Genomic DNA, 13,901 nt, shown 5'->3' on the forward strand with positions numbered 1-13,901 from the left:
CGAACCAGAGAAAGAAAGGCAGCCAAATAAGAGATCTCCACAATATCTTCCCGTCCTGACTGTATAGTTTTATCAGCCGAACGATGGAAGTGCTGAACCAGCCTAGGTTGAACCCTTCCGACTGCTGAACGGCGATCTGCAAGCTATTCACGCTGGCGATAGCACTGAGAATTCGATCTCACCATGCAAATATCTCCTTGGCATTGGCTTGGAAGCTGAGGTCACGGGAAAGCTGACCCAGCCCTTCAACCGGCCAACACAGTAATTGCGAGAGCAACTTTGTGAACGGTGTCGGCAGCAGAGATCTAGGTCATTCCAATGAATGCTTCACGTCCGACCGACCCCTGGGAGCTGCAGGCCAGTGGCGATGAACCGCAGCGCGCAATATTCCTTCCTCTGCGTGGAATGGCCACTCGTACGCTTGCACCTGAGTCCCCTACATTTGATAGCGTAGCCTGCAAAAGGTTTACTTAGAAAGCCAGCAAGGGCGGTGCAACTCATTATCCGCCAGTTCTTCGAACGCGTATCGCGCTTCCAGCCGTGGTCGACACCGAAAGAGGAACGCCAAGCAGACGACGAAGGCAAGTAATAGCCTCCGAAGCAACCAACGCACGCGCGCGCGACGCCCGCGTGTCTCCGGGGTCGCGCGACCGGCGCGCGCGGCCAGGGTCACAAGCCAAAGCCAAGCCACAGCAACGGAACCCAAAGCGGACTACCCCTTAGCCGGTTCCTACGACCGGTTCTCTTTGAAGACGATTGACAGATGCGTGACGTATTCAAAAATTGCGATACCGCCCCGCTGCCTCTGACGACCTGTGACGTAATTGAAATTTTGGCCAATCAGGTGAGGCCAAAGGAACGGTTCCCCAACCGAACCGTTATAAGATTCGGCCCCTGTGGCTCTGTGCTATTAGTGGCGCATGCGCAGTAGTGACTGCGAGCAAGAGAGAGAGAGAGAGAAAGATCCGCGGCGAGGCGCGCGTTGTGACGTCATGTGCCTCCTTGGAGCCCCGCCACGGGGAAATTGCAAGTTCGCAGCCAGTAAAGCTTTAAAAAATTATTCGAAACGGTTGTGCGGCACGACAGTAATTGACAGTCGAGCGTCCTTCCTTTCTTTAGATCACTATCATCAGCACATGCATCTAGCCGCTGGCACAGCTTGGAAAAAAAGCGGCGTTGTAACAAACGATGCTCTCTCTCGCACAGGTTCCAGATGTATGATGCATGTTTTGTGTGTATTTTTTTCTATTCCGCATCGACTTGAACGGTGGTAAAAAAATGGCTCATCTCGTCATATCGGAATAAACGGCTGATGACTGCTCGTTCTTCGGCGGCAGGCGCTTTTGATGAAGCGCTTTTTCGGAGCGCCGTCACCAGATGCTGCCGGTAATGTCGGAGCCGGGCGAAGCATACAGAACGAATGAGCAAAGGTTTAAGCCCTTTCTCCTAAGTGAAGGGAAGGCGCGGCGTTGGCGATGTTTTTACAAATCACTCATGAAAGCGCTGTAATCGCGGTGCATTCGAGCGCACAGAGCGCGCTAACGTGGTATTTTTTTAAACTCCGCGGGCTTTCGTTTTTCCCGAATGAAAAAGGCCACGCTAAGTCCATCTCGTTGGAAGTACCTGCATTGGGGAAAATTTGTGAAGCTCCACAATTTTCCTCATGATGATGATTGAAGTTTATTGGCGCAAATGCATCTAAGGCCATAAAGCGCCAGGACATGTGTTTTGATTTATCAAGATTGTAAGTTTAGACTATGACCTAAAAGAAAGCCTGTATAGAGGCGTACACGTAAGATAGATCCACAGATATTAGGACAATTCTAAAATAATTGCTAAAATACATATAAGGCCTTAAATGCATTTGCTACTGGCACACGTGTTAAATTATTCTGGATTGTCCGATTCCCTTGCTGTACAATTCTTGCTTACGCAAGAAGTGCGAGAGCTCAGACATAGTTTTGTGCGTGCGATTGTACCTCACGTATGAGGCACGATCTGATGGTTAGGGTGGAATGAGATGATGTGTAGAAAGTTAACTTGAGCAAGATAATTAAGCACTCTTTTAAAAAGTGCATCCTCTGATAAGAACGTGGAGGGATGGTGGGGGGTATATGGTGTGAGTAGAGCTCCCTAAAATGAGCCACTCGCTCTCGGTGAAGTTCAGGACATTGGATGAGGACATGTAGGACGGTTAGGTTCTCACCGCAGCGTGTGCATGTCTGTGGGTAAGTTGCAGTCAAGAGGTGTTTGTGTGTGCCATAAGTGTGTCCTATTCTGAGTCGTGCCATGGTGACTTCGGTGTGTCTATCAAGCTTCAGTGGAAAATATTTGCTTAACTGCGGTTTAAGCAGGTGCAGCTTATTTTCAACTTCCTTGTCCCATTCAGCGTGCCAATGATTACGCCACAACTTTCCTATTGATGCCTGAACGTTTCAATCTATATTTAAAAAATTAAATAATTTATTTCGGCCAATTATACAAAAAGAAACGAGTAAAAAAGTGGTACTGTAAGTTTAAATACACGCTAACATCCACGCAATTCCTGTCCTGAAGAACGCATAGGTTTCTTCAAAATCTTGGTCCAAGTTAGCTGCAACACCGTGTGTGTGTGTGTGTGTGTGTGTGTGTGTGTGTGTGTGTGTGTGTGTGTGTGTGTGTGTGAGTGTGTGAGTGTGTGTGTGTGTGTGTGTGTGTGTGTGTGTGTGTGTGTGTGTGTGTGTGTGTGTGTGTGTGTGTGTGTGTGTGTGTGTGTGTGTGTGTGTGTGTGTGTGTGTGTGTGTGTGTGTGTGTGTGTGTGTGTGTGTGTGTGTGTGTGTGTGTGTGTGTGTGTGTGTGTGTGTGTGTGTGTGTGTGTGTGTGTGTGTGTGTGTGTGTGTGTGTGATGTACGTGGTGGTGAATTGGCTGGCCGCACTGCTGAACATTACCATACTTGTCTTTACGGCTGGAATGCTGCACGCTTGTCTTTTCGCCAGCCGAAAAGGCCAGCGTGATTAAGTTCAGTAGTGTGGTAGGCCAATTAACCATCACATGCAGCAAGTGCTCCGATCGTAGTACAGTGCCTACATCTGTATTCCACGTCCGAAGTTCCCATGCAGACTTGCACGCAGGAAGACCCATAAAGACAACACGGGCGGCACTTCCCACTAGTTTAATGCGCTACGGGCGTGGTGTCTGAAATTCCACGTTTGTGCGGCATGTCCTATATAGGACAGACTGGACGCTGCATAAATGAACGAGCCAGGAAACACGAACCAAATCTAATGAAAGATGGCGTGGCACATTTGCCTGCGCTCTGCAAGGCCTGCATGTGCAAACCACGTTTTACTGAGATTAGGATTGTTGGCAGAAGTAGATTTCAAACAGCACGTGAGCTAATGGAAGCTTACTATATAAAAAGGAAAGGTACAAACTGCATTAGCGATACATCTATCGTGCTCTACAAATCGGAAACTAGGTTGTTTGACCGTTGGGTAACGTAGATTTGTGAACTGCCAGCGCATGCGGTTATATGTATATATATTCATGGATCACAGCCCAAATTAAACCAGTTAGAAGTGCCGCCCGTATTGTCTTTGCGTCTTCTTTCTGCATGTGTTAAATTGCGGAAAAAACATGTCTTTTAGAGAAATGTATATTTGCGGAATAATCACAGTTCTTTTGACTCCCTCCTTTACTGCTCTACCAAGTGCCAAAACTGATTCGTGGTGTTATTTGGGAAGTTGCGCAACGATGCGTGGTCACCAGCCCCCTACAACCGCGTAGAGCGCAGGACGCTGCGGTTCTAGACGTACTACGCCCACCGCGGAAGGCTAGAACAGCAGGGAAGTAGCTGCGTCAGGCGGCTCGATTGATAACTGTAGAAGAGTCACTCAAAACACACGAATTCTTCTCCACACCCGGCGGCGTTTTCTCTACTTCTTTCTTAAATAAAAAAGATGGCGATTCATGAATATTTTCACAAACAATTCTCGCTTTTCCTCCCTGTTTGGCTGTTGGCTTGGCTTTCTCCCTTAGTAGATCGCTTAATTTCTCATCTCCTTGCGACTCTTGTTTCGTGTTGGCAATTTTGTACGAAAAGTGCTGTACAATTAGGGAAAAACCAGACGTGGTAAGGGGTGACAGCCATACTGCTTATGGGTTGAACGGTTATTGCAGGGCCTAATGACGGACGTTGTTTCGCAATATATTATTTTCCACCTTATCTAAAACTATGTCGAGGATATATGGTTTCGAGGATCTGCCAGCGTCGCGGTGAGCCGTCACTCGAGGAAATAATGAAACAAAAGGAAAAGTTAAACGCAACTGGCGTTTTTTTCGGTTTTCTCTGGCCTTAAATTGCACGTTGGTCTTTTGAATTTTTGCATTTTTTTTTGTTTCCGCTACTGCTGACTGCTCGGTCTGTGACGATCAGAAAAATGACTGACACATGCCTTACATGCAACGAAGCGCTTTCTGAGGACCCAGTGTTCCTGACGGGCTTGGAATATCATTATATGTATCATATTGGCACATGTTCAGGGATAGATGAAGCCGCATACAAAAAAGACAGAAACTGCAAAAAAAAAGCATGGAAATGCCCAGCATGTAAAACAGCTAAGGCTCGAAGCAACCAGAGTGGTAAGAAAACAAGCGAGGAACCGGAAGCAAATCTTGCAAGTGAAATAGCGGATATCCATATTGTGCTCACAGAAGTACTTAAGATTAATTCAAAAATCGATACTGTAGGAAAGATAAAGGCCACTGTGGATGGTATTGAGCAGTTTATGCTGGAAATGGCCAAAAAATACAATGAAGTTCTGTCAAAAATAAAACAGCAGGATGCAGACATGTCTGCCCTGGGAAAGCGAGTCGAAAAACTCGAGACTCGAGTAATAGAACACGAAAACCAGGAATTAAGCGAACAAGTTAACGAAATAGAGCAGTACAGCAGACGTGAAAATTTCGAAATACTTGGGCTGCCCTATCATGATAATGCAAAACCTACTTGGAAAAGCTTAATGTCTTGGCCACTGATCTCGAACTTGTGCTCCTTTCCGAGGCAGGTGTTGAGGCTGTTCATCCATTGCCCTCACGGTCTATCAGTGACGATGAGGTCGGGGAGAGTGCTAAAATTGTCAGAAATGACAATCTGCCTTCTCGCCGGCGCGCTGTCGTAGTGATGCGCGGCCACCTGAATCTTGTTCAATAAAGCACGACGATTCCTCAAGCGAATGTGTTTGACTCAACTGATAAGAAGGAAGAGGCCTGGAATCGACATCGGAACGAGATGAAGAGGAAACGAATCGCACAGGAAATAGACGAACAGCACGCCGAACGACTGGCTAAACGCCGCCGCAACATAGCTAGACAACCAGACTCACCTGGACTTGCAATCAAGATTAACCAAGGCTAGCCATGCCTAGCTATGCCATTATTATTATTATTATTATTATTATTATTTGTTTTGCACACAGATACACATATACACAGGTAACAGGAAAGGGAAAGCGAGGAGCAGGCTGGCAACTGCCACCGGAAGGGGCACAACGCCTGCCTACTCTTCTGAAGGGAGGCGACAGCAACACAGAAATGGAAGATAGGAAGGAGGGGAGGAAAAAGGAAAAAGGAAAGGAGAGCAACAGGACAAATCTAAAGACCAAAGTAGAACACTGCAACAGGACAAATCTAAAGACTAAAGTACAACTCTGCAGCCGGAATTAAAGTGACGCCGCGTCGAACAGCCTCCACAATTATCAACCACGTCCATGGCTAGTTCGCTATGCGGCTGATTGTGTTCTCCACGATGAGACGCCAAGTAAAGCTGCACGGAATCACCGTTTCACGTAATCACCTGCACGTAATCACCGGTTCACAATATATACTACAAGGTGTTTGAACCTCCCATCTTCGAAGGAAGAAGCATTAGGGTACAACACTGATCACACACAGTAGGGCCGGTCACTGAAGGTCACGCTACAACAGAATGTCGAATGTTCATGCTACAAACGTGAACCTAAGTTAGTTAGGTCTATAAAGGTTAGTAGGGCGCGATGGGCTTGATCACGTTTAGATGCACAGCCACTGGGGTACAAACATTCCTCGAGTGTCGCACACCGCAGGCCAAGGAGATGATAATTTCTCATTAGTGACATGCGCTGCGCACTGAAAGCGGGACAATCAAGTATAAGGTGCTGAAGTGTCTCGTAACAGCCACAAGACGTACACAATGGACTTTCCGCACGCCCTTGTCTGTATAAACGTTCGTGCACGTTCACGCAACCAACCCTCAGCTTGAGCAGTTGTGCTCTAGAGCGACGAGGCAAGCCTCGACCACGAACACGGGGCGGGAACGTTCCATTTGCGACGCGCTGATCTGGATGCTGCTTGAGTAGGTGGCGACGAATCAGCAGACGAGCGTCATCAAGCTTGCACGTAATTTCTGGGCAGTCACAGTTGTTATGAACGCAACTTGAAGCGAGCCGATCAGCCTCTTCATTTCCGGCGATTCCTACGTGTGAAGGTATCCATTGAGCAACGAGACATACCCACGTGATGTAATTTTGCTCGCAGAGTCATTAATGTTGCGCACAAGTGGACAATCAAGCTCACTGCGTTGTAACCTGCTAAGGGCAGCACGGGAGTCCGTAAAGATGACAACCTTCGATGTAATTAACTCCTCTTGCACGTATTTCAGTGCAACATTAATCGCTGCTAGTTCCGCAGTTGTTGACGAAGTTGGATGAGGTATTTGAAAGATACGTCGTACTTCTGTTGAAGGGTAGTAAGAAGCTGCAGAGGCGCCTTGACCGTCGTTGTGTACAGATGCATCCGTGAAAACTTGAAGATAATCTGGAAACTTTTCGAACAAGTGAGACTGAGCCAATTGAAATATTGCCGAAACAGCCATATCAGACGTTTTGTGCATGTCAGGGATTGTGAGGAAAATGGGGAATACGTGTTTCGTGATACTTTTTGGAGGCGGAGACGCATCTGAAGCAGCATGTTCAGAAATGGTAGTGATATCCATAAATAATGCCGCCATTTTTCCCATGCGAGATAATGGGCGGTGAATCAGACGATCAAGGAGCGATTGACCATTCGATGCGCGGTGCAGACGCTCAATGTGATACAGAGCTCTCTGATCTGCTTGCAGCCTCAGGGGTAACTGATGCGCTTCAGTAAGTAATGCAATAGATTGCGCCTCACGAGGTAATCCAAGCATTAGTCGAAGGGCAACGCGATGATCTCGCTCCAGTTGGGCCATCAAACTAGGTGGTATGTTCAAAATTGGTAATGCGTACAGCATGCCTGAGAGTACAGATGACTGGTACACCTGAAGAGCCGTTGTTTGGTCGCAACCAGCACCTCGAGCAGTTAAGGCGGCCACATACTTAAGAAGGGAGTGCGATTTGCGCCGTACAGATTTAACGGCAGGACGCCAAGAGATGCGATCATCCACAATCAGGCCCAAATAACGGTGTTGTCGCACCCAGTTTATAGGCGTTTCGTCAAGATACAGTCGGCTCATTGTTCGACGAGCGCGTTGTTTAGGGTGATAGGCTATTGCAGCCGACTTAGCAGGTGATATGAGCAGGCCAACTTCACCCAAGTACTCCCAAGTAGCGTTGAGAGCTCTTTGCAAGCTTGCACGAAGTCGCGGATCAAGGTGCGAAGGGCCGCTTATCCACAGAGCAATGTCATCTGCGTAGACAGCTATGCTCACAGGGAAGTCAGTGTCTCGAGGCAAACGACTTGGAAGCGCGGCGAGTGCCGCGTTAAACAAAAGCGGTGATAATACGCTGCCCTGTGGAACACCACACTTCACATTTCGGTATTCACTAGTTACTTCTCCGACACGCACTTTCATCCGGCGCTCTGACAGAAAATTATGCACAAACTGGAGCAGACGACCCGAAATTCCCGCGGTTGCAAGAGCGAAAATAATCGCTTTATGCGGAACTGAATCGAAAGCTTGCTGTATGTCCAGGAAGAGCATGTAGGCGGAATGCTTGTTTTCTTTAGCAAATTCGAGTGCTGAGACGAGGTCTGATATGCTGTCCAGAGCCGAACGGCGGCGACGAAAGCCACTCATGACATCAGGGAAAAAATTCAGCTCCTCTAGCCTGACATCTAAGCGAAACAAGACCATTCGCTCCATTAACTTGATGATGTTTGAAGTTAGGGATATTGGTCGGTAGGACTTCAGGTGCCTTGCCGGACGCCCGGGCTTTAAAATTGGTATTACCACGGACGATTTCCACTCAGCAGGAATCACACCGGTTCTCCATACCTCGTTATACTCATCCAATATACGGTCATGGAAACTCTTATCAACGTTCCGCAATGCTTGGTACGTCACACCATCTGCGCCTGGAGCAGTGCGGCGTTTGGAGAGGCTCAGCGCGTGTCCCAGCTCCTTAAGAGTGAAATCTGCCTCGTCCATCTGGCAAGCTGGACCGTAGGAAGCGATTACGGTGCTGTGACTTGTCAAACAAGGAAGGTCGCTAATTGTGGTGTCACTGGATGCATGAGAGACGAAAAAGTCTGCAAAAGCCTCTGCTATTACTTTTGGTGACTGGCCAGTCGCTATGCTCAATGTAGCCGTAGGATTCTTCCAGATTTCAGGAGTGCGGAGAGCCTTCAGTATGCGCCATACATTTCCAAAACCACTTCCAGTATGCAACGAACTACACAAAGCTTCCCAGCTCTTGCGACGAAGCTGTTTTGTATGCCGCCGTATGGCTGCATCAAGGCGATTGTATATAGTCCAGTCGGTGCGTCGTTTAGAGCGCTGCGCCCGTCTATAAGCGCGCCGTCGACATGCGCGGAGCCGCAAAAGCTTTAGATCTGGATTTGGTTTGCCGATATTCCGTCTTCGTTGTACTGTAGCTTTTTGTAAGCACTCACTTATAAGTTTAAATAGGCTGTCTTGAGATGGTGCCTCTGAGATCAGCTGTCGGAACTTGTCCCAGTTAGTAACTGTATAAACGACATCCTGGCGACCCGCAGTATGTGTTGGTGTTAACCAAATGGGTAGGTGATCTGAGCCCCACGGGTCGGGTTCACATGACCAGGCTAAGCACACATCTCTCGTTGTTATCGCAAGGTCTATAGTGGAATGCTCCTTTCCTCTACCAATAAATGTAAGTGAACCGTCATTCAGTATTTGGAGATCATTCTTGATAATGAACTCGTTAATCTCTATGCCATGTCTAGCTATGCCTTAGCATTCGCTGCGTATATCCTGGCATAGCCGAGCTAAGCCACTGCCAATGATTTGCAGTGCCTCAAGCATGCCGTACTCAAGCGAGCAGAAGCCGAACATGGTCTTAGCCTCGGAAGCGGCACGGGGCGACAAGAGGAAAGCTGCCAAGGCATACCGAAATTGGCGATGTGGGGGAGACCTAGCGCGAACACAATTATAAGGAGTTATTTGACGCTGAAAGAAACAGGTCTTCAAGAAGACGCGGCACAGAAAGGGGACCTTTGATATGGAGATTGTGCACCAAGCGTAGGGAGCTTAGGCATAAGGCATCAGTAGGGAACCCATGCTCTAACCTTTGAAGAGCGGATTTCGAATTTGTAAGAATAACAACAGGTTGAGGCGTACGAAACCGTAGCTTGTTTAGAACTGCCTCAATGGGAACGTTTTCGGCCGATGTGGAGGACACGCCTGCCGTGAAGCGAACCGACCAATCATAGTTCAAAGAGGGAATGTGAAAAGCAGCTGCACAAGATCCTCTGACCTTGTCCTAAGAGCCATCAGTAAAAATTTGAAGATGACGTGCATATACAGTTTCAATACGCTCCAGTACGAGCGAACGCGTTGCCGCCAAAGGAGAACTCCGCTTAGCACGAACGTGAGGAATTGTCAACGAACAATCGAGGCTCGCGAAAGATCAAGGTGGTTTCAACCCCGTAGTTCGACCTCTAGTGTCAAGACCCAGGTAACCAAGAGTAATAAGGGCCAAGTACGCTCGGGACTCAGAGCTGTTTCGAAGGCTCTGTAGAAGGGCGCGCCCGTCTCTCGTCTGTTTGAGGCGGCCAGTATGCATCAATAACCTTTGTGAAGCGACTAAGCTGAGAGGTCTCGATAGAGACTCATAAAGTACTGCATTGTTAGGAGCAATCTGCGGAACGCCAAGAGCCCTACTTAGGCCCTTTCTGCGCAAAACCCCAAGCCCTTCCAGCTGTGATAGTGAGGGGAAATTAAAGGGAGCTGGTACATTATTCGACTCGCCACTAGTGCATCGTGCAGCCCGATCATTGAAGAATGGTGATTTCTCTATTGCTCACTTCCAACTCTACGGATCACATTGAGACGCGGAGATATTGATGTCACAATAGAGCCCACAGCTCGTCGCCACTGTAGACGGTGGTCAATAATGACGCCCAGAAAGCGTTTTTGCTTCAATTGACGAAGGCAACATTGATCAAGGTCTATCTTCACCCGCGCATACCGTCTTCCTCTACCTGGAAACATGATGAAGCCAGATTTTTCTACCGAGAGAGTCAACCCAACAGCTTGAAGGTAATTTTGAAATGAAAGTAATGCCTGTCGAGCTATCAGAGCTAAACGCTTGTGTTGATATCCGCTTAACCAAACACAAATGTATTTATATCGCATATATCGACATATGGATATTCCTGCAATGTTTTTGCACTTCAACGGATAGACCAGCCATTACAGCATTAAATAGCGTCCGCGAAAGACCACTTCCCTGAGGTACGCCTCGCGATACCGCCCTTTCGGTGCTTATGGTGCTTTCTAACCACACTTGAATTTTACGATCACTGAGAAGTGAATGAATGAATCGCAGAAGACAGCCCTGTACGCCTATGGCCTGCAAGCTATTTAGTATTGAGCTCTGAAGGACGCTATCATAAGCCTTTGATACGTCTAGGACAATAGCTAGTGTTGAGAGGCTGAAAGCTCTTTGGTGCTCAATGTGGCTTATCAAGTCCAAGACGCAATCTTGCGTGCTTAAACCTATGCGGAATCCAGTCGTGCATGTTGGCAGAGCCCTTCTATCTTCGAGCCACCATGATAAACGCTTACTTGCCGGCTTCTCCATGAGCTTAGCCCTAAATGACGTCAGTGATACAGGACGATACGAAGCCAAGTCTGTCATTTCTTTGCTGGGCTTCAGCACTGGGACAACACAAGCCACCTTCCATGAAGGAGGAACATGGCGAGTCTCCCACATTCGAATGCGATAGCTTAGGAGCATCTTCCGGTGTTTTAGAGGTAGGTTCTGCATCATCTGGTTGGTAATGCCATCAGGACCTGGTGCACATCGATGCCGCAGGCTGCTTAGTGCTGTCTGTATCTCTAGAAGTGTGAGCGGGGCGTTCATAACAGACGTAGATGTTGCAGGCAGAGCACATGGATGAATTCCTGAACTTGCACGTACAAATGCACCTGCAAATTCATCTGCCAAGCACGCGAGAGGTTTCTGCTTGCGCAGCGCAAGCGCTTCGAAAGGCTTACTAGGACGAGAATTACCAGCAAGGCTACCAATGACTCGCTAAATTCTCGTCATCGGTGAAAAAAGTCAAGCTAGCGCAGAAGGACGCCCATTGCGACCAACAGAGCTTGTTAGTATAGCGTCGAATGGCAGAGTTAAGCCTGTTGAAGGAAATCTTCAGGGATCTGTCGTCCTTCTTCCGCATCAGTTGTCGCTCCGCCCTTCTGCGCGCTGCGCAAAGCTTCTCGAGTTTTAAATCTGGAGTCGGAAAATGATTAGGCAAATTGACTGCCATGGTAGCAGCCATCTTACCATAAATCATTTTGCCTATCACATCACCAAAAACACTCGCAAGTTTCTCCCTGCATTTGTCCCAATTAACAGCATGGCTCATTTTAGCGCGGCGCATATGGAAGTCGGCAGTAAACACAAAAGTTGGATAGTGATCACTTTCCATGCGGTCAGGTGCAGTTGACCACTCCACACGGACGTCAGGTGAAAGCAAGGTTAGGTCTATAGATGTGGCTGAGGCTGGAGGCCGGAAGAAAGTGGGACTTCCGTCATTGGCCACGCACAGGTCCAAACTGTCGATAACTTCTACAAGTTTGCGTCCGCGGGAGTCTTAGTTCCTGTCACCCCAGACAGAGTGATGGGCGTTGAAGTCACCGCAAATAATTCGGGGCGCTTGGCAACGGTCACAAAGCTGCTGTAGAAACAAATCCATTGCTACTTTCTCCGCGGAGACACGTATAAGGATGCAAAAGAAAGAGTTAGGAAGCCGAGCCGTATCCTCACAGCCGCTACCTCAATGCTATCGGTACAAAGATCGGTGACGTTCAAAGACACATGAGGAATATCTCTTCGTATGTAAAGGGCGGCACTTCCTGTGGGAAGTGACTTTATGCTGCAATTCTTGTGTGCAACATATCCAGTCAAACATGTCCCCCTTGGTAGGCCAGCCTCCGAGAGGGCCAATACTGGAACACAAGTTTCTTTCAAAAATAAATTCAGTTCTGCTAATCGTCTTATAATCCTAGCGCGGTTCCATTGCATAATAAACGACACTTTTCGGTGATTTTTAGTTGCACGAGGTTGAAGAAAACTAGCCATATTATAAGGTAAAGTTCGCTGCGAAGGCGGTACTCATGCGCTCAAAGGAAAGAAGTAGCAGTAGAAAGGTCTTCAGGGTGCCAGTCTGCATCGCTTGAACATATGAACGGAGGACTTCAAACAAAACTCGCAGAAGGTCGGGCAGATCCCGATTTTTCAGCTCCTTATTTTGCTGGACGCACTGCCTCACAACTTCAACAAAAGATGCGGACTGGGACCCACTCTTGGCCGCTGCAGCTAGGTTTCTTCGTCTCTTTTGAGGCAAGGGAATGTCCTCCTTGTCTTCTAGTGTGGCTGTGATCTGGTCGCTGAGGAACTTGGACACTTTTGGCTGAAGCAGATGGGACAACCGACTCACCCGCAGAGGACTTTGCCGTCTTGCTAGGGTCAGGTCGCTCACTGACGTTGCTTGTTACCATGCCACGAACTTCCAAGTCTAACGCAGGGAACTTCTCACTTCCAGGTATCGGCTTCTCAGTAGGTTGTGGTTTGGGACCACTAATGAAGGACACTCGACGGTGTGAGGCGCTTACACGGAAGGGGCAGCCACCGAAACTCGCTGAGTGGTCACCCTCACAATTAGCGCAAGCAAAGTCTGCCTAGCAGACTTTGTAATCGTGGGCGCCACCACATCGTTTGCAACGTTGATGTTTGATGCAAACTGTGGCTACATGCCCAAAGCGTTGGCACTTAAAGCATCGGGGAGGAGTTTCAACGAATTCTTTGACTGCATGCTTCGTAAAACCAAGGTCAATTTTTTCTGGTCGCTCAGTGTTGAAAGCAAACGTTAGCATAACACAGTTAGTGGGCTTCGCTGTCCATTCTTTTTCTTGAGTCTCCGCCCAGTGCATCATACGTTTCCCGTGAAAAACATCTTGCGGTTTCAAGTAGTCAAGAAGGTCGCTTTCCGAATACCACACTGGTACTCCCCTGATAACACATGTGTTAGTCATGTAGGAGTGTGGTAACCGGGCTTGAATTCTTATGTCACCAATTTGAGAGCACCGGAGAAGAATGTCAACTTGCTCTTCCGTTGCAATATCTAGATGAACAGCACCTTGCGTTGTGAAGCGACTGCGAATCGGAGCAGATCGCAGCAGTACTTTAATGGCTTCGAAGAGCCTGATCGGGTTCCACTCTCTCAAATCAACACCTTTCTCGGTTGGTAAAACTACCACTGGGATTCCGACCTTTCTTTGATTCCGATGACTCACCACCTTGAAGCCGTCGCTGTCCACTTCCGCCATATCAGCCACTTCCTTGTCAGGGTCGACGATAGTTGAGTCGTCCACACTGAGCGATGATGACGCACTGGACTGCTGATCGTCCCTGATAACTGG

The sequence above is a fragment of the Dermacentor albipictus genome, chromosome 9 (assembly GCF_038994185.2).
Source record: "Dermacentor albipictus isolate Rhodes 1998 colony chromosome 9, USDA_Dalb.pri_finalv2, whole genome shotgun sequence".
NCBI lineage: Eukaryota > Metazoa > Arthropoda > Arachnida > Ixodida > Ixodidae > Dermacentor > Dermacentor albipictus.